This window comes from Protopterus annectens, chromosome 1.part2 (genome assembly GCF_019279795.1).
Source record: "Protopterus annectens isolate FY-2018-M chromosome 1.part2, PAN1.0, whole genome shotgun sequence".
Taxonomy (NCBI): domain Eukaryota; kingdom Metazoa; phylum Chordata; order Ceratodontiformes; family Protopteridae; genus Protopterus; species Protopterus annectens.
Window position 1 is genome coordinate 381,309,919 of NC_056727.1, and position 12,508 is coordinate 381,322,426.

Below are 12,508 nucleotides of genomic sequence, written 5' to 3' on the forward strand. Positions count from 1 at the left end.
AGGTGGCACACCCCTCTCTTGATGTCATCTTTATCTCCAGGCCACACCTACACTACGCTGTGAGGTACATCCTTACGCCAGCGTGGATTTTGTGATTCAGTATTACTCCTCTCATTTGCATGGCATTGCCTACTAATTCCTAGTTACTGCGCAGAACACTGTCACAGCCCCTTAGCAACTCTTGCGCCATGGTGTGGTGTAGCATGCATGCCAGTGACTATTATGGGGAATTCATGAAATGTGTTACATTGCAGTTTTACTCCATATAATTATATTTTCATTGTGATCCCGTTTGCGCACCGATGCCCTGCGATTTAACTTTGCATTAGTGTGGGCATGGCATTAAATGTTCTTTTTTATATGTTGTGCATGTTTACTATGCCAATGGCTATATATTTAGCCATTGACATATATTAACATTATAATACATGAGTTTGGTCCGCTGTCATGGCTCCGATTTTATGTTTGAAAAATGTAAACCATTTTTTTTTCGTTTACATTTCTGCATGCTTACACTACGCCTGCACAACTTCCTGAATCATAAAATACCTTCATTTGCATACTACGCTGCAGTGCATGGGGTAATTAGCATACATGCGCCGGGAGCTGTGCGGGCATGGCGTACGCAGGTAGTGCCCGTGGAAACAGCTCGTACCTGAATTGCTCGGCAGCCATATTTGGTGTTAGATCGCCGATGCTATGCCTGCGCCTGGCACAAGCTTCATGAATCCCGGGGTTTATATACCAAGTCCAGGATAACACAACAGCAGGAACTGGCAAATTCCCATTTGCTGCTATTCCATGAACTTCTACAAAGAAATGCCGAGAGAAGCAATCAAATAATTATTCGATCACTTCTGTCAGCATTAATGGTGTTCAATGTTATGAATATTTGAATATATGGAATCGTTCCATATGTGCATGTGTGTGTATATTTATATCTATATCTATACCTATATGTATATATGTGTAGGAGGGTATAGCCCACCAAAGTCAAGTGCAGATGACCTAGAGAAATTCATACATTTCTTGCATGAAATACAGGAAGGAAGAATAATATTAGCTAGGGACTTAAATTTACCAGAAACAGACTGGAATAATATTGATTCTATAATGTTAGTAAGGAAATTATTCACAGCGTATATTCAGGAACAGCAATTGCTTCAGATTGTAAAAAAAAAAACACTACCAGGAGACGGAACATACTAGATATTGTTTGTGTTCCCAAAGAAATTACTGTAACTTCAAGTCAAGTTTTACCACCATTGATGTGCAGTGATCATGGGATTATAATGGTTAATTTATTGCTAGATAATCCTGCCAAACTGAAATCTAAACCAATGGATAGAAGGTTAATTACAGATTATATGGAAGCAAAACAGTCACTATGCAAAACTAACTGCAGTGAGGTGTTCAGTGGAAATATGGCAGATGGAATGCGGAAAGTTTTGAAAGAGAAATTGTTTGAGTGCAAAAAATCAAAAACATGTTCCAAGTCGGACTTTCCTGCTTAACAAATGTTAAATAAATAAAGAAATAATAACAGCTATGAATGAAAAAATTGTTTTGATGTAATTTATATAGATTCAACTTCAGCATTTGACAGGGTCATACACATAACACTGATCAATAAATTAATACAACTAGCTATTGATGTACTGTTGATAAGAGGGATAGCTGCATGGCTTACAAATAGGACAGGGCAAGTATCATACAGCAACTGGACAGGCAAAATCCTTAATTGCAGTCGGGGTGTCCCACAGGGCTATGTCCTAGGCCCTTACTTGTTTAGATTGTATCTTTGAGACCTAACTTTTTCATCTGAGGTATTCTACAGTCTATATGCAGACAACCTTAGATTGAATAAACTGATTACATGTGCCACAGATAAGGCATGTCTGCAAAATAACTTGACTAAATTGACCATTTTTGCACAGATTACATGTGCCACAGATAAGGCATGTCTGCAAAATAACTTGACTAAATTGACCATTTTTGCACAGGAGAATAATATGCTGATAAATACATCAAAAATTAAGCATATGAGACTTGGTAGGCATAAATTGAAATGTGAATATTTAATACAGCACACAGTTATTGAAACTGTAGACTCATTTAAGGACATGGGTATATGGGTAGATTCATCTAAGAGTTTTTTTAATCATATCAACCAATTGGTTAATGATAATTATAAAACTATAGGTTGTATAAAAATATTTATAAAGTCTAGGAAATCAAAAATAATGAAGTCATTGTTTGTTAGTTACAATAGACCCAAGCATGAGTATGGAATAACAATATGGAAACCCTATAAGAAAACAAGCATGAGTAAACTGGAAAGAGTACAGCAGAGATATACCAGGGGTATCCATGGATGTGAAAATTTAAGTTATTATGAAAGACTAAAATATCTGAACTTGTACAGTGCCTCTTACAGATATTTAAGAGGTGATCTTATTCAGGTATATAGGGCATTTAGGGACAACTACCTCTGGAAATGTTTGGGGTTAACACAAAGCACTAGAGAATCATCAGACAACCTATGCAGGAGATTAAAGTAAAGGTTAAAGAAATAGAAGCTGAAGTTATGGAGTGCCTGCAAAGTGAAAGATTTAATGTAGAAGGTCTAAGACAGACTACATCACAGTATGCTGGAGGATGTCCCCAGAATAAGGAAAAACAAGAAGATCAGGAGACATGAGAAGAAGAAATATGGACAGGGGAAAGGAAAAGAGAATTAATATGGTGTAATATTTATGCAAAGAAGAAAGGAAAACTACCTAATACAGAAAGAGCAGCGCCAAATATATTTGAAGAAAAATATAGGCAAAGGAATCTGGATATATAAAACTTTACAATACAAAAAATAAGAAGACTAAGAGGAAAAGTAGAAAAAGAGATGAGTAATGGAGAAGTCAAAGAAATAAAAATTGAAGTAATGGAACAGCTGCAAAGAGAAGGATTCAGTGTAGAAAATCAAATGCAGAAAGCACCACAACAGGATAGAGCAATGGATATCCAAATTAAGGGGAAACCAGTGGAACAGAAAGTAAATGATCAGGTGCTATATCAAGATATTTTGGAGCCTTCCACAAGAAACCAGGACAGGAAGGAAAGAAACAGGAAACTGTGGAAACTCTGATGCAGTCAATGTTGAGGAGTGATAGGCCAGTGAGTTCCCATATGACAGAACAGCAGAAGACACAGGATGAAATTAAAGAGAATGTGCCATAGGAAGATGCTATGGAACTTTCTATAGAATGCCCACAAGAAATAGAAAACAAGGGATGTGCCATCAGTATGGAAGAAAAGGAGTTAAGAGAAGAGTTGCTTGATTTAATAAACAAAGACAGATATAGCAAGATCAATGAGAGAAATAGACTGCAGAAGGTTAGTAAAACTCCAAAAGTCAGAAGCTTGATAAAACAAATGAACACAGTAATTAGGACTGTCCATAGAGACCCATGCAATATAACAGAAGTAAACAGAATATATTACTGTGCTGCTAAATTAATAACTGATAAAGTTCTACCACAGGAACATAGGGTAGCGAGGGAAAAGGGAGGGGGGGGCAAAGCGAATACCATCATGGAAATAATGAATAGAGAAAACTATAAAGCAGCTAAGACAAGAAGTGTCATTGTTAGAAGATTATAGAAGAGGGAACAGATCGATGAAAATATTAAGAAAGATAGATGTGATAAAAGCAATGCGCAGTATTAGAACAGACCAGGATCTATTATGCACTATTGGAGATAACAAACTAAAAATTACAAAGCAGGCGGAAAGACTTAGAAGATACAAAGATAAATATAAGGGAAAAACACAAAATAAACAAATTATTGATGACCCAAAAAAGTTTTATAGAGAACTAGGAAATAAGGGAAAAGGAATAGAAAGACCACCAAAAAAAGAGGAATAAGAAGTTTAAAGGTACAGGATATGAAATGGGATGAAATAACAACTAGAGAGATTGAAATAAATTTGAGAAAAGCCTCTAACTGTAAAACCCCAGGCCTAGATGCAGTACCTAACTTTTGGCTTAAAGTATTAACGTCTTTGCATGATGATTTAGCCATGAACTAAGAACTAAGAATAGATAAGAACTATTTATATATACACTCCGAACACACACCGCACTGGTTAACAACAGGAAAAACAATGCTCTTACCTAAAAGTGAACCTGCAAGCTACCCTAAAAATTATAGACCAATAACTTGTCTTCCGACAACATACAAACTATACACGGGAATTGACGCTGACAGAGTTTATAGTCATTTAGAAGAAAAAATTATGGCAGCAGAACAAAAGGGCAATAAAAGAAAGTCATATGGAACAAAGGACCATTTGTTGTTAAACAAAGTTATAGTGGAGAATTGTAAGAAGGGGAAGAATCTAAATATGGCATGGATTGATTACAAAAAAGCATTTCTTAGTATCCCACATTCATGGATAAAAGAGTGCTTAAAAATGCATAAGATACACTGATTGATTACATTACAGTAACCATGAAATAGTGACAGACCACTTTGCAATTAAGCCATGATAAAGGATAGATTATTATCCCAGGGATAAAAATTCAAAGGGAGATATTCCAGGGTGACTCTCTGTCAGCCTTGTTATTCTGCCTTGCCATTAACCCATTAAGCTGCTTACTTAACAGCCTAAGCCATGGCTACAATTTGGCTTCTAGAAAACAACAAAGTCTAGTGACTTCTCATCTTCTCTTTGTTGATGATTTAAAATTGTATAGCTGATCAGATGAGGAACTGAAAGCACAGCTGCAGGTTGTCAAAACATTTTCAGATGATATCGGAATGTCATTTGGTCTTGATAAATGTGCAAAAGCAACCTTTAAAAAAGGAAAATTGCAGCACCAGGAAAACCTCAGTTTGGGACAAGAATGTGATATAAATGAACTTGAGCATGAGGGGGTGTATAAATATTTGGGAATTGATGAAGGATCAACAATAAAACATGAACAAATGCAAACAAGGCTTAGTAAGGAGTACTTTAGAAGACTTAAATTAATCCTGAAAACAGCATTGACACCTAGGAACAAGATCCAAGCTATAAATCAATTTGCTCTTCCTTTCCTAACTTATAGTTTTGGAGTGATTGACTGGCCCCAAAAAGTGTTGGATAGATTGGATATTAAAACAAGAAGGATGCTTCATGCTCACCAAATGATTTATAAAAATCAGTGTATACCAAGATTATATATCCCCCGTTCTGAAGGAGGGATGGGCCTCCTTGAAATTGATTACATGTGTAGATCTGTAATCGTGGGACTCTACACATATCTATTGACCTCACAAGATCCAAATGTGGTGAAAGTTTTGAAACATGAGGAGAATAAATCTAAGATGATATCTCTGCTTAATTTAGCAGAAGCATAAAATCATAAAGTCAATATAATATTCATAAAGTCAAGCAGGAATGGAAATCAAAACAGAAGTGGATAAAAACCAGGCAGCAACTGAATGTGCTAAAAAAGGAAAGAAAGAATATAAGGTAAAGGATCAGATGAGAAGGCAAGAAATGTGGAAAAAACATAAATATAGCTGCAAGTATAAAAAACGTCTGGAAGAGCCTCATGTTGATCAAGAACAAGCAAGGGAATGGTTAAGGAGAAGTGAATTTACATCAAGAAATGAAAGGTTAATATTGGCAGCCCAAGATAGTGGGCTGCGTACACGCTGGTTTACTAAGTCCATTGAACATGTGGGAGAAACAGACATATGTAGGTTTTGTGGAACCGAGTTGGAAACAGTTACACACCTTATTGCTGATTGCAATGCTCTAATGGCAGAGGGACTGTATACTGAAAGGCATAATAATGTGGCAAGATTGTTACACTGGAGATTGTGCAAACATTATGGTATCGAAGTGACTGAAAAACATTGGAAACATGAGCCACAGAGAATCATAGAAAATGATGAAGTTTATATCACATGGGATCACCCAATACCAACAGTCCAAAAGATAGATGCTAGAAAACCAGACATAGTGATGCATGAAAAGAAGACAAAAGTAGCATTGATCATTGAAATTGCCACACCTAGTGACTATAGTGTCTTGCTTACAGAGAGACACAAAGTCATAAAATACCTTGATCTGCAGCCAGAAACAAGAGCCATGTGGAAGAAAGATACCCAGATAGTTCCAGTAGTAGTAGGAGCAACTGGTCTTATAAAAAAGAATTTACAATCATATTTAGATATGTTACCAATTCATGTAAAACTGTATGAATTGCAGAAGGAGTCATTGCTGGGCACATTGTGGGTACTGCGAAGAGCACATTTGGCTAAGATCAAAGAGTGAAATAATACTCATTTCATGAACTTTAATCGTACGCTGACTTAGGAATGGGGTCCATTCCCGTCATGGTATTAGAAACCCAAAAGACTTGGAGAAATCAAAAAAAGAGATTCTATAGGAATGAGAAGTGTACTAATTAGTTCTCTGACAGAGTAGCTGATGCATGGAACAGACTGCCAAATTACATTAAAGCAAGTACTAGTTTATATTTTTTTTAAGAACAGCCTGGATACTTATTATGGGAACAAGTGTTTTGGTATATTGGCAAGCTAGAAGGGCATTAATGCCCATGCTTGAAATATTTTATTTGTATGTATGTATTTCTATAGCTATATATCTATATATCTATATGTGTGTATATGTATGTATTTATATATATATATATATATATATATATATATATATAAAGAGAGAGAGAGATGGTCATATATATCTATATATCTATATGTGTGTATATGTATGTATATATATATATATATATATATATATATATATATATATATATATATATATATATATAAAGAGAGAGATGGTCATATATATCTATATATCTATATGTGTGTATATGTATGTATATATATATATATATATATATATATATATATATATATATATATATATAGAGAGAGAGAGATGGTCATATATATCTATATATATATATATATATATATATATATATATATATATATATATATATATATATACATATATATATACTTACATTTACACACACACACACACACACACACACACACACACACACACACACACACACACACACACACACACACCCAATACACTACATAAAAATGTTATTTAAAATAAATGTAGTAATTATAACGAAGCTGAGGAAGTAAGGAAGTGAGATACTGGCTAGAAGTGCATATCCATCCCTGACTCCCTTTTGCACATTGGCTGTGTCACTTCAACAGTGACTATCACCTAGTGCCAAGTTTACACCACTTATAATACTAAACTAAGTCTTTGCTTGAACTGCATGCATTAATTTATAATACTAAACTATGGCTTTATTAGAACTGCTTGCAATAACTTGTAATACTAAACTACGGCTATACTAGAATTGCATGTATTAACCTGAAATACTAACCCATAGCTATATTTGTATGCTGTTTGCTATTCAAGCAATATGTACCTTTAAGAGGTGGATAACAATACCAGGTATGCATGCCATGTGATCTTCAGTCTCCTTTTGTCTCTTTGGCAGCCATTGCTGACATTATGATTACTGAAACAGTCTACATACACTACAGTAAATTCCATTGTAGATGGAAAAATAAAGGAGACATTATTAAAGTAAAGTAGTAGTGGTGTGAGTAAAGAAGTGAATCAAAAAATACTTTTTTAATGACTGACCACTAGCTAAAACAAGTCTAAAACATAGCAGATATGTGAGGAAAGATGTTTTGTGAGGAAATGCAAAGCTATAGAATGAATTATCATGGAAATGATTGCTGAAGACATAGGCAACCTAAAAACAATGGACCAAATACAGTCTGGCTTTGGCAAAGGAAACGCATGCTTACTAAACCTCGTATACATCTTTGAGAAGGTCACCAAGGCAATAGCTGAGGTGAAAACCATCCACCTGGAAATGGCTTTGCATAATACCTCACTCAGGTGTAGTTGACAAACTCTCCAAACTGGGAATAAATCCCCTACATAACTCTTTGGAGTGTCAGCTGACAATCCAAACAGTACCCAGGAAGTCAGTATTGGTGATGCCACTTCCACTAAAAGACTGGTCACCAGTGGGGAACCTCAGACCTCCAAGCTAGGACTGCTCTTATTTAGCATGCATTTATCAGAGCTAAAGGCTAATGACAAGGGCTTTTGGCTGACCAATTTACTGACAACTACAAACTCGGAGCTATCATAGTTTTCCATGACACAAACATCTTACAAGAGGGTCTAACACAGACAAATGAATGGCATCAAAGTCACAGATTAAACTTAGTGCCAAGGAATGCATTATAATTTCCCAGGCTAATTACTCCATCAAGCAGACACCCGCAAGACTTGACCCAGTAGTCAAGGATCTGGGAACATAGTCGACAGTAATCTGGCCTTTGACCAACATGTCAAGAAAATCATTCTATGTCACCTAATTTATAAGTAAGGGCATGACATACAGGTCTAAGGATGCCATAGTGCCACTTTATCTGGCCCTTATCAGATGCATCATTGAGTATAATGTCCCCTTTGGCATATACATGACCAGACATATGCAACAATTGAAACATCCAAAAAGATTCTTTACCAATAGATTCCAAGGCATAAGCACATTGCCCTATACAGATTGTGTTAAAGCCCTATCTCTATACTCTGTCCCCTACAGGTTACTGAGATGCAATCTATGCCTGCTATACAAGCATCTTCAGTCCAGCTCTGATGGACCTTTTGCACATCTGCAAAATAAACAGTATCAGAACCACTGCATTCAAGGATTTAAATTTTGCTTGTGACATAAATAAGACATGTTGGTGAGACAGATATGTGTCTCAGAGTGTTGGTCATCTAGTCGGGATACAAAAGATGAGACTTCGTGGGTTCTGTTCAAGCAACTTTATCATGTAAAAACACATCAGGATTGAGGCTTAATGACGTTAACTTAGATAAACTTCTAAACAAACTAACGATTACACTCATACATGCTCACTCTCTGGTTGCACTCACAAAATGGCGCTGAACCTGGCACGTGCTGATTATTTATATGCATGTTCAGTCCTTGGAGTGCTTCTTAAAGATACAGCACACATACTCTAGTCTACACAGAGGATCCCCATGCTCTTGAACAGGCTTCCTATGCATGTGAAGCAGAGTCCATCCCTAACCCTATTTAAGGTTTACCTCAAGCAATGGATGGGAAATCAGAAGTTCAACCTGGGTCTAACCCACATGTCTTTGATAGACAGAGGCAGACAGTAATGTCCAAACTAACATACCCCCACCCCCACATAACCTCTATAACCTTCTTAACCATCATACCCTCTCCTAATAAATGTCCATGATACACAGGGACACAGTTGGGTTGGATTGCACAGGTAGGCTTATAAAGGCCCTTGTGGTTGTTAGCTTAGTATATACCTATGAGCTTCTCTGTGGCATTAGGACAGTGTTGCATTACCTGTTTCCAGAGATGTAGGCATGATGATTCTCACCTTGGACAGTAAGAAAGAAGATACTGCATCTCTAAGGATTAAAACAAATGTTAAGAGAGAACTGGAAATGGCTGAAAACAAGAGGGAAAGGTGGAAGAATGAATCATGTAGAAATAATATCAAAAAATGTTGAAATGTAAAGGGACAAGGATAGCTTTTTTGGTTTTGTGAAGAACTGAGGAAGACAGACAATTTTGCTAAAGAATGAAGAAGATGCATGACAAGAATAGGGATGAAGAAGTACAAGAACCGAAAAGAAAATGACTGAGCCAGGGAAGATGTGTGAATAAGACAGAATAAGAATAAGCATATAATTTTTATGCTTGTCATGAGATCTGTAGTAGAAAATATAGAGGAAATATTGTATGCATAGTCAGTGTGAAGAATTTCATTAGCTGAAAACCTGAAAACATTGTAAACTGTTGATTTAATGCAGTTTTCTGCAAAGTATAAAACAACACAGAACAAGGCTGAACTGGAGGTGGGAACCCAAGGTGAAAGAATCGTGTACAAATCAAGCCACTGTTGCGTGGATTTTGGAATATGCATATGGCAATAGATCAGCAATAACCAGAATAAGAATGTTATTTAGGAAGACCATGTGATATAGAATGATGATTCGTAAACTTTAAAGTAAAGAGTGAATGAAATAAAAAAAAAAAACAAGAACAGCATAACAAGGATACATGGCTGGAGCTTAAAGGAAATTAATAGTAAAAATAATACTTAACTATGGAAAGCTGTTTAGACTGTGACAGAAGTGAAATAGTACAATGCTAAGGGAAAGGAATGTTGCTGGAGCTTCACATATCAAGGAAGATGGCTAAAAAGTATGAAAAGGACTATAGCAAATGTTAGGATAAAATGACTAAGGGAAGAACCAGCTATCATTTAGGAGAGGTAAGGCTACAGATCTCGCATTTGGTGAACACACACTATTTCTTACACCAGTGATTATGACAAAGAGATGTTTCAGTTATTTTTGGAGTTAAACAATTCCTGTAATTACTAGGAAGAGAAGGGAAACATTAGTAATGCTAAAAACAGATCAAAATATTGTAGTGAGAACTTTTTATGTTTAAAACCAAGAAAAAGCTTAGGGAAGACATTTTTGAAATCATAAAGAAGGAAGGTGACTCCATTATGGAAAACGTTTATTTGGGAGGTGAAGGTGGACATTCCTACATAAGTTCTTTATTGTAAAGGCTTGAGTCAGTAGAACAGTATAAACCAAATAAGACAATGATAGTAGTCACTCTGCATCATTGTGCTACTATATATGTACTGTAGGTGATTTGCGGCATGCATGTTGTTTTATTTATTTATGTTTATTTAATTTGTTAATTAGGTTAATGAGCTTGTCTTAAACACAGAACCATTTTCAGTCATGGCCTAGGACAAATGGTAACAGCAAATATACAGCAGTACATACATGAGCAAGAACAAATGACATAATGATGCATTAATGAACAAGATATCTACACAGTTATTAGTTCATCACTTCTTTTAACATAAGCTGTATGATAATTTGAAGCAATAAGAAATACTTCACTGAGAAATACAGAAAAATAATAAAGATGATGATTATGATGATAAGGATCACAATGCAGATTATTACCCAGTATATCCCCATTTAAAACAAATGCTTACAGATTTTCAAAACTATGTCAGCTGCCATAGAATGAGTCCATGAGTTTTAAACAAATGGCAAAGTCATTACTTTTCTTGCAAGGTTCAGAGCAAAAAACGCTTTTGCAAGTGACAGAGAAACAGTTTAATAAAAGGTTTAACACCTTTCTCTATAAACAAAAATAATAATAAATAAACTTTTACAGAACAACATGCCTATTCAAGTGCACCATTTAAATAACATTCAATCCATCACATAAATCACATGATTACAAGTGTGCAAACATAATATAAAACAACAAGAACAACAGCACTCAAATGTAGAATGTAGAAGAACAACAAGGCAGGATTCACCAAACTCAATTTATTCTCAAAGATACAAAAAACTCTGACGTCTCGGCCTTCGCCTTCCAGGAGTATAATTCAAATGAAAACCAACAGGTCTTATATACAGGTTAAACTAATTATATAATTAAACAATCAATGTATTGAGAGTCAATTACTTAGACAGCATTCTCCAGTTAAAGTCTTCATTAAGACCATTTGGACATAAAGTTTTAAACTTTAAAATATAAACAGTTTCCTTATATAATAATAACTGTTTAATTCTAAACATATCTGTATCATTGTTAGATACTTGCTCCAAAATTGAAGCTTTAAGCAACCTTTCATCACTATTATGTTTTTCAAAAAAATGCTGAGCCACAGGGCTCTCATTCTTTACATTAACTATGTCTCTGACATGCTCCAATAGTCTCACCTTGAAAGGTCTTTTTGTCTCCCCAATATAAAACTTTTGACAAGGACATGATAATGCATAAATTACCCCTTCTGTTTTACAATTAAAACAGCCATGAACATTAAAAGGAATGCCATTTATATGACTAAAACTACGAATAACAAAACTACATGCCTTGCATTTCCCACACTGATGAGTTCCTTTTAGCCTAACTTGTTCCACCAAACCATCTATGGGTACCTTAAATCTACTATGCACCAATAAATCTTTGATACTTCTACCTTTTCTATATGAAAATTTTAAATTTACATCTAACCAAGATTTAACTTCATCAAGAGAACTAAAATAATTCCAAAACAGTGAAACATTTTTAACAAATTCAAAGTATAACAGCCATAAGTAGTGACAAAATATATGTCTTCACCAAAGGTTTGTTTTTCCACTTTATTTTGGGCATATTGGCTTCTAATCTCCTTTTTTCTATCAAATTTTCTTCACTATGTTTATTAATATGTTTCCATAATTTATTCAAACATTCCTCCATACAGGATATACTATATCCTCTTGCAAGGAATGAATTATAAACTAATTCTAATTCATTTTAAATACATCTTCATCATTGCAAAGTCTAAAACATCTT